Genomic DNA, 10,188 nt, shown 5'->3' on the forward strand with positions numbered 1-10,188 from the left:
ATTTAATAAGGGGCTGAAACATATGGAGATTTAGCTACATAATTGTGTGCATGTTTATGGATAAACAGATATTGGGAAAAATGCATGCAAAAAGAAGGACTAGAGGAGACATGATAGCAGTGTTCCGATATCTCAGGGGCTGCCACAAAGAAGAGGAAGTCAAACTATTCTCCAAAGCACCTGAGGGCAGGACAAGAAGCAATGGGTGGAAATTAATCAAGAAGAGAAGCAACCTAGAACTGTGGAGAAATTTCCTGACAGAACAATCAGCCAGTGGAAAGTGAGAATTCTGTCACTGGAGGTCTTGAAGAAGAGATATTCATTTGTCTGAAATGGTATAGGGGGTTGGAATAGAAGACCTCCAAAGTGCCTTCCAAATCTATTATTCTGTACTCCCAGTGCACCTGAATTCCTAAAAAAAACCAAAAAAAAAAAAAAAACCAAGCTATTCAGGGCAAATATATTTCACCCATATTTCAGCCATATTCTAGGTTGGAGAAATAACAGTCAATTTGATTGAGACAAAACTACATGTTTATTTTCAGGAAGGTTCTTTACTTGGGGTGAATCAATGGTGGGCTGCTGGGGGGTTTGCAGGGGTTCGGGAGAAGATTCTGGGCAGTTCAGAGAACCCCCAAATCCCACTCCTGGCTGGCCTCGCCCACCCTAACCCCTCCCAGGAATCCCCACCTAGCCAGTTTTGCATGCAGGTAAGTACAGGGCGGGGCATGGAGGCTCGGGGAGGGCAACAAAACAGGCCTACCAGAAGTTTGAGGGCCTCTGGAGCCTAGGGACACCATTTTTGCCCTCCTAGAGGATCAAAGAAAGACTCCAGAGCAGTGGTGGGATTCAAACAATTTAACAACCGGTTCTCTGCCCTAATGACTATCTGGGTAGGTGGGGCTCGGTGGTCATGTGACTGTGTGGGCTTGGCCAACTCAAGGTCACTCAGGTCGATGGGCGCTTCGCCTTAGCGGTTACAATGTAATAAGGGCTAACCGGAGAGGCAGTTTCTGTAAGCAGGGGAATAAAGATTAGGCTAGGAACAAGACCAGAATGTTTCCTTCCTGCCTTCCTTACAGGATTAGCCCTGCAAAGTGGAAAAAACCAAAAGGAGATTTCTTCCAACAACCGGTTCTCTGAACCTCTTAGAAAGTTACCAACCGGTTCTCCCAAATAGGTGCGAACTGGCTGAATCCCACCACTGCTCCAGAGGCAAAAACGCCCTCCCCCACCATGGTACTTGAGAGACCGCCTGCTGCCAATTACCTCCCACAGACCTATTAGATCTCACAGGGTTGGCCTCCTCCGGGTTCCATCTACCAGCCAATGCCATCTGGCTACTACCCGGGGGAGGGCCTTCTCTGTGGCAGCTCCAGCCCTCTGGAATGAACTCCCCGCAGGGATTCGGACCCTCACCTCTCTCCAGGCCTTCCGAAAAGCCATCAAAACCTGGCTTTGCCGGCAGGCCTGGGAGTGATGAGTTCCCTCCCCTCTCGACTTATATGGTGTGTGACTCTTGCTTATTTTAATTATCTGTAGTTCATTTTATGTTCCCCTTTTTCCCCTTTTGAATTGTTCGCCACCCTGAGTCCTCCCGGAGAAGGGCGGCATACAAATAATAAAATTCTATTCTATTCTATTCTATGGTGCCGGAGGCCAACTAGGCAACCCCTACCATGGCCACACCCATCCAGCAACTGGGCAGAGAACCCCCTTATTAACATTTTCGAAGCCCACCCCTGGGTGAGATCGTTCCTCTGGTGTCTCCCTGATTGAGCTTCTCAGTATGCCCTGCACACACACAAAACCCCATTTCCTGGGTGAATGAAACAACACACAAAAGCTACTTCAGAGGAGGATTGAGCTGTACACAAATCAATAAAGGAGAATATTTGTAGCTCAGGGTTGAAATGAGGGGCCCTTGGTGCTCTCTGTTGCGGATTTCATTACCCTAACTAGATATCATCAGTCCTGGTCACAAATCTTTTTTAAATCAAAGCACCTTTTCAAAGATTCGGCACTATTTTTTTTTGGGGGGGGGGACAAAAATCACAGTAGCTAGGTGACCCTTTTAAGGCTCAGCATTGTCCAGAGTCTTTTCTTTGTCCCAGTCTCTCGTTTCTTGTACTTCGAAAGTACTTTGATCCAGAGACAATCTTCATCATTAATAAATGAACCAAACATTAATGGCTTTTAATGTATCTCTGGAGAACGATCTCCCTTCCCATTAATCACAGAGACTAAACAACTTCTCTTCCAAGCCCATACGTTACCTAACACTTTTTCCTCCCTCTCTACTCTCGGACTCTTAAATATTCTGAATGAATGGGTTGAGGTTAAAAAATAAATAAAGAACTTCCGAAGGGTTGTGTTTCATGGGGCTCCCCTTTAACTCAAAATGGTATGGCAGAGTCTTGGGACAAAATATAAAGTGGAAAAGAAACAGAGTTGGATTACTCATGAGGCTAAGCAATAGGATACAGTACATTTGAACTGAGTTATAAATGAGATGCTGTGTCATTCTCCCTTTTGTTTGTTTATTTATTTATTAAAGTGTTTCTCAACCTTGGCTACTTGAAGATGTCTGGACTTCAACTCCCAGAATTCCCCAGCCAGCGAATGCTGGCTGGGGAATTCTGGGAGTTGAAGTCCAGACATCTTCAAGTTGCCAAGGTTGAGAAACACTGATTTATTTGATTTAGTTTGTCGAGCATGTACGAGATAACAGGTATGTATAAACATGGACATGAACACAGGAAATGGGTACAAATAAATGGGGACAATAGGACAGGGATGGTGGGCACGCTGGTGCGCTTATGCACGCCCCCTTTATGGACCTCTTAGGAATGGGGTGAGGTCCACAGTAGACAGTTTAAGATTAAAGTTTTGGGGGTTTGAGGATGTCACAACACAGTCAGGTAGAGCATTCCAGCCATTGACCACTCTGTTGCTGAAGTCGTATTGGAGGGTTCACCAACAAATGCGCGCTCGACAAAAGCGCGCCGACAAAACCACGGTGAGAAAACCACGAGTTCGAAAGCGCGCCGACGAATGAGCGCAGAAGCGTGCTGACAACAGCGCACCGACAAAAGCGCGCTCTAACCCTAACCCTAACCCTTACCTTAACCCTAATCGCACTTCTGTCAGCTCTCTTTTGTCGGCGTGCCTTTGAGGGCGTGCTGTCGACGGTGCCGTTTTATCGGCGCCGTTTTGTCGGCGCGCTGTTGTCGGGCGCGCATTTGTCGGGTCACAGTATTGGAGCAGTTTACCTTGCATTTGTATTTATTGTTTGCCCATGTATTATTGCAATTGAAGCTAAAATAGTCATTGACAGGTAGGACATTGTAGCAGAGAATTTTGTGTACTACGCTTAGTCAGACCTTAATAGGCATAGTTCTAGGTTCTCCAAGCCCAAAATTTCAAGCCTGGTGACATAAGGTATTCTATTGCAAGCAGAGGAGTGGAATATTCTTCTTGTGAAATACCTCTGGACTCGCTCGATTGTATTAATGTTCGATATACAGTGTGGATTCCAGGATGTATCCAGCTATATTTGAGAACTGGACTGGCAATTGGTCTTCCTTTGTTTTCTTCCTCCTCTTTCTTCTCCATCTTCTATCAAAACTCCGCTCTTCTAAAAAGAAGATTTTACCTTATTGAAGAAGCTCTTTACATAATGGCAACTAATCAAGGAGAGAAGCAACCTGGAATTAAGGAGAAACTTCCTGACAGTGAGAACAATCCATCAGTGGAACAACATGCCTTCAGAAGTTGCGGGTTCTCCATCCAACACTGGAAAATTTTAAGAAGAGACAGTCACATCTGAAAGGGGATAGGGTTACTGTTCTGATCCCCTCCTCCGTCCAGTAACAAAAGCCAAGACAAGCGTAAAATGGAATGTCCTTTAATAACAAGACCAGAATCTCGGTGGCTGAAAGCCAAATAAACAAACAGATAAGGACCTTGGCAGCAAGTCCGACACCTTGGCAGCAATTCAGACTAACTCTGGCAGCAATCCAGCCTGCCAAGTTTGTTTCTCTTTAAACCAAGCGTTGACTTCTGCAAGAAGGGCATGGCACAAGCAGTCTTTTAAAGTCTGGAGAGGAGCCTAATGACCATCAGCTGAGCGTAATTACCTCCTGTAATTACGTAGTTGTTCTTGACACGAGTAGCCCTTCGACGGTGTGCATCCTGGAACAACTCACAGTTGGTTTCTGGATCACTCTCCCTTGTCTCCTCCCCACTGATCCAAGGCTCAGGCGCCACCTGGTGGACAACCAGTCTCTCTGCGCCCTGCTCGGAGTCGGAACCCTGTCCAGGGTCCTCCACATCCTCCAGGGCTGACTCATAGGGCCCCTTGCTGTCGGAGTCTGGTGGCAGCTCCAAAGGCTCCTGCTGGACCACAACAGGTTACCTACCTGAGCAGCAGGTTCAAGCAGAAGGTCCAAGGTCCAAGGTTAACTATTCTGTCACAAGCTAACTAAGGTGAGATGTTTGTAGAGTTAAACTCACTCATGTGCTGTTCATCTCTAATGTGGTATATGGCATTATGATTTTTATCACCTTGAAAGTCTTTTGTGGCAGAGGTGCAGGATGTCTGAAGAAGTGTCTTGTCCTGATGGGATTGGCGACATGTATTCTGGAAGAAAAGATCAGCCAATGAACGTTGACTGGCTAGGTCCAGGAGAAGAGCTTTGTCTGCCATGGTTCCACACTTTGGAACATCTGGCTGCTGGAGATGACATCTGTTCCCACATTTTTGGCCTTCTGGAAGGACCTTAAGACCTGACTCTTCTGGGTGTGGGACCCTGATGGAGAAGCTTCAAGATGGAAGTGTGTCAGGTGCAAACAACCCGATCCAAAAGTGAAGAGTTCGATTAGCTACCTTTTTGCTCATGTTTCTTTCACAGGAATATTCCTAGACTGGAAGTCTGCACCTGGGCCAGACTAGATCAGGTTCAATGACATTCAGGGGATGGTGGTCAATCAGACCTTCAACTCTTACGCCTACATAATGATTCCAGATTAATTGTCCACTTGACTCCTCCATCGGGCTCAACCAGTATCGCTCTGGCAAGGTGGTTGATTCAGTCACAGCAGGCACCTCCTTCACCCTTGGTTCTTAGTCTATTTATTTTTTGTAATTTTAATTGTTCCTATATTTGTGAAAGATGCTTGCTCCCGGGGAGGAAGGCTATGGCAAATCTAGACATCATACTAAAAAGCAGAGACCTCACCCTGCCAACAAAAGTGTGTATAGTCAAGGTGATGGTTTTCCCAGTTACAATGGATGACTGTGAAAGTTGGGTCATAAGGAAGGCTGAGCGCCAAAGAATGGAGGCCTTTGAACTCTGGTGCTGGAGAAGACTCCTGCGAATCCCTTGGACTACAAGGTGATCAACCCGAACAGTCCTAGAGGAGATCAACCCTGACTGCTCTTCAGAAGACCAGGTCCTGAAGACGAAACTCAAATACTTTGGCCACCTAAAGAGAAGGAAGGACTCACTGGAGAAGAGCCTCATGCTGGGAACGATGGAGGGGACGACAGAGAATGAGGCGGCTGGATGGAGTCACTGAAGTGATCGGAGTGAGCTTAAATGGACTCCAGAGGATGGTAGAGGACAGGAAGGCCTGGAGGAACATTGTCCATGGGGTTGCGATGGGTCGGACATGACTTTGCAACTAACAGCAACAACAAATATTTATAATTGCTTTTATATATCTATTCTTATTGCGTATGGCAATATATCGGTCTTCTTTCTGAGTAAAACAGTTGATTAAAAGGCAGAAGCTTTTGTGAGTTGCTGTACCATAAAAATGTGTTAGTCAGAAAAAGTGCTGCAAGGCTCCTGACTTCTTTTTATTTTGCTATCCTCTCTAGGACAGGTAGTTCTCGACTTACAACAGTTCATTTAGTGAACATTTGAAGTTACGACAGCACTGGGGAAAAATGACTGATGGCCATTTTTCACACCCACAACCATTGCAGCCTCCTCAAGGTCATGCGATCCAAATGCAGATGCTTGCAACTGGCTCATACTTACGACGGTTGCATCCCAGGACAAAGCCACCATTTCTGACCTTCGCAACTGACTTCGGACAAGCAAAGTCGAAAGAGAGGAGGTTGGATTGGCTTAACAACCCTGCGATTCGCTTAACAACTGCCGTGATTTGTTCAACAACCACGACAAAATGGTGACAACATGGCCTATGACTCATTTAACAGCCGTCTTCCTTAACAGCGGAAATTCTTCTCCCAGCAGTGTTCGTAAATCAAGGACTCCCTGGGTTGATTTGGGGAGGTTTTGGCCTCAGGACTTCTGGATGTTAATAAAATAAGATATTTTGCCTGGGTTGAAGTGTGCGAACAAATGCAGTTGGATTATATGTGTGCCAGTGCACGTGTGTCAGTTACACAACATATGTCTACTGTTTAATTTTTCTTGGAGTATTCGGCAAACATGCAGGCAGTGTGCGGTAAGAACTTTGTGTACAAACGACAAGTACTTTTGCAGGGGGAGGAAACTCCACACAAAGAAGAGAAATAAAATCTGCAACACCAAAGATACGGACTGTATTTCCATTCAAGGAAACAGATGGAGGTTCTCAGGAAGGAAACAGTTGCATTCAGTTGGCAAAGAGGTTCTTAAGTTTGGCCCATCAGGCCTGTTTCTGAAGCTTTTCCTTCCTTCCTTCCTTCCTTCCTTCCTTCCTTCCTTCCTTCCTTTCTTTCTTTCTTTCTTTCTAATGTGTGGTCCAAGGAACTTGCTTGAGAAGAAAGGAAGGAAAGAAAGAAGGATGGGAGGGAAGGAAAGGAAGGGGAGGGAAGAGAGGGAAGGAGAGATGGAGGGGGAGAGAAGGGAGGAAGGAAGAAGGGAAAGAAGGAAGAGAGGCAGGGAGGAAAGTAGAGAGGAAAGTAGGGAAAGAGTAAGGAAAGAAAGGGGGATAGGAGGGAGGGAGAATGGAGGAAGGAAGGGATGGAGGGAGGGGAAGGGCAGGGAGAGATGTAGAGAGGGGGAGGGAGAATGGAGGAAGGAAGGAGGGAAAGAAGGAAGAAAGAGAGGGAGGGAGGGAAGAAAAAGAGATAGGAGGAAGGGAGGGAGGGAGAAGGGGAAAGGAAAGAGGAAGGAGGGAAAGAAGGAAGAGAGGGAGGGAATGAAAGTAGGGAGGGAGGGAATGAAAAATGGGTAGGTGGAAGGGAGGGAAGGAGGGAGAGAAGAAAAGATGAGGGAGGAAGGGAGGGAGGAGAGGGAGGAAGGAAGGAAAAAAGGAAGGAAGGAAAAAAGGAAGGAAGGAAAGGGTATTAATGTCTACTAAAATGGGGACAATATATGTTGAGAAGGAAGACAGATGGGAAATAAGACCAGGAAGGGTTAAGCAAAGGACAGAGAAACCGAGACACCCTTCCCGTCATTAAATAGAGTTTATAATCACCTCACCTCCTCCTCCTCCTCCTCCTCCTCCTCCTCCTCCTCCTCCTCCTCCTCCTCCTCCTCCTCCTCCTCCTCCTCCTCCTCCTCCTCAGGATGGAGATCATGTTTTGCACACTAAATCACACTGGCCTGTACAGAAAGAATCCTCATAACCAGTCCCGTCTTTTTTCCACTTGGCATAATAATCTCCTCATTCATCCTTGGCAGCAGCAGAGAGAAGCTGGTAGAGTACAAGCGAAATGCCAGCCTCGGGCTTCCCCCTTAATATGGATGGCTGCCGTCCAGAGTTTTGCTTGGAAGCCTGCCCAGAAGAAGAGGCGGAAAAACAAGAGCAATAGCAGTAGACTTATATACCGCTTCATAGGGCTTTCAGCCCTCTCTAAGCGGTTTACAGAGAGTCAGCATATTGCCCCCAACAATCTGGGTCCTCATTTTACCCACCTCGGAAGGATGGAAGGCTGAGTCAACCCTGAGCCGGTGAGATTTGAACCGCTGACCTGCTGATCTAGCAGTAGCCTGCAGTGCTGCATTTAACCACTGCGCCACCTTGGCTCTGCCCGTGGTCCGACTGTGCCCGCCATCCCAGTGGGGTGGGAGGGAACGTCTTGAAATGTTAAATGGGTTGGCAGGGAGCAATGCCTGCTTAGCTCTTGGATACGGGGGATTTTTCTTTTATGGCCGACTTTTGATGAATGGGCACGGGGGCCGTTTTGTGGAAACGTTCACAGTATGCTTCTCCCAACTCCATATGTGCTGGGGGCCACCGGGGCCACACAAGGAGGGAGAGATTGGGATGAATTTCAACCCACTCGAAATGCTGATCTTCCTTTTCTTGATTGATTGGGAGGGAGGGGTTTGGTCACGTTATGGTCCTGATCCAGACTAAGAGGGAGAAAAATTATCCATCTATTTGTCTGCCTGTTTGCCTCTCTGTTTGTCTCATCTATCATCTATCCATGCATTCTTCATCTATATTTATCTACCTAGCCATCTCTCTGGTCTCACTGTCTGTCTGTCATCTATCAATCTATCTTATCTATCTATATCTATATCTATATCTATATCTATATCTATATCTATATCTATATCTATATCTATATCTATATCTATATCTATATCTATATCTATATCTATATCTATATCTATATCTATATCTATATCTATATCTATATCTATATCTATATCTATATCTATATCTCTATCTATCTATATATATATCTATATCTATATCTATATCTATATATCTATATCTATATCTATATCTATATCTATATCTATATCTATATCTATATCTATATCTATATCTATATCTATATCTATATCTATATCTATATCTATATCTATATCTATATCTATATCTATATCTATATCTATATCTATATCTATATCTATATCTATATCTATATCTATATATATATATATATATATATATATATATATATATATATTTATATTAGATTTTTACAACCCCTGGTAAGCCCCAATTATGGGAGGAAGCTAACTGCTTCCATCATCTGTCAATCGGCTCGTCACAAGAGTCCATCACGACAGAAACCCAATATTTTTACTGTTGCCTTTGTTATATTTGTGTGGGTTTTTTTGCCTGCCTGCCTGCCTGCCTGCCTGCCTGCCTGCCTGCCTGCCTGCCTGCCTGCCTGCCTGCCTGCCTGCCTGCCTGCCTGCCTGCCTGCCTGCCTGCCTGCCTGCCTGCCTGCCTATCTATCTATCTATCTATCTATCTATCTATCTATCTATCTATCTATCTATCTATCTTATAGATCTTTTCTATCTTATCTATCAATTTATCTTATCTATCTGTCTGTTTTATTTCTATCTCTGTCTATTAGGAGGCTAACTCACTGTTCACTGCCAGGAGTTCAATCCTGACCAGCTCAAAGTTGACTCAGTCTTCCACCCTTCTAAGATAAAATGAGGACCCAAATTGTTGGGGGCAATATGTTGATGTTATAAACTGCTCAGAGTGGTATATAAGTCTAAGCGCTATTGTTATATCTTTTTCTATCTCTCTATCACCCATCCATTTAACTGACTCTCTCCCTTCCTTCCTCCCTCTCTCTCCCCCTATCTCTCTTTCTCTCATCCATCCTACTATCCATTTGTCCATAGTAACTATTTTCCTTGGCTGAAAATCAAGGAGGAAATGCCCTCCTTTGCATTCTGACCTTGTTCTCCTCTTGACAACCTGAAGCCTTTTACAAGAAGCTCCTCTTGGAAGAAAATGGGAGAGGATGAAATCTCCACAATGCCTCCCTTTAACCACCCCTTTTATTACTTTTACAGCCTTTCCCTAGCCAGGTACTTTTACGAGTAAAAAAAACAATTGCTTCACTCTTGATCAAGTCTAGGAAACATCCCTCGGGGATTCATATAACGTGGCACAATATTCTTCACCAGAGCTTTCCATATATTTCTAGGAAAGGGCATTTTCTAGCAAGTCCTTGGATGCTGCTTTATGGCAAGAAATGGGTGTTTTGTCTGGAGGGAGGGAAGGAAGGGAAGGAAGGAAGGAGGAGAAGGAAGGAGGAGAAGGAAGGAGGAGAAGGAAGGAAGAGAAGGAAGGAAGGAAGAGAAGGAAGGAAGAGAAGGAAAGAAAGGAGAGAGAGATGGAAGGAAATAAAGAGAGAAGAAGGAAAGAAAGAAGGAAGGGAAGCAGGGAAGGGAAGCAAGGAAGGAAGGGAAGGAAGAGAAGGAAGGAAGGAGATGGAAGGAAATAAAGAAAGAGAGAAGGAAA

This window comes from Thamnophis elegans, chromosome 8 (assembly GCF_009769535.1).
Source record: "Thamnophis elegans isolate rThaEle1 chromosome 8, rThaEle1.pri, whole genome shotgun sequence".
Classification (NCBI taxonomy): domain Eukaryota; kingdom Metazoa; phylum Chordata; class Lepidosauria; order Squamata; family Colubridae; genus Thamnophis; species Thamnophis elegans.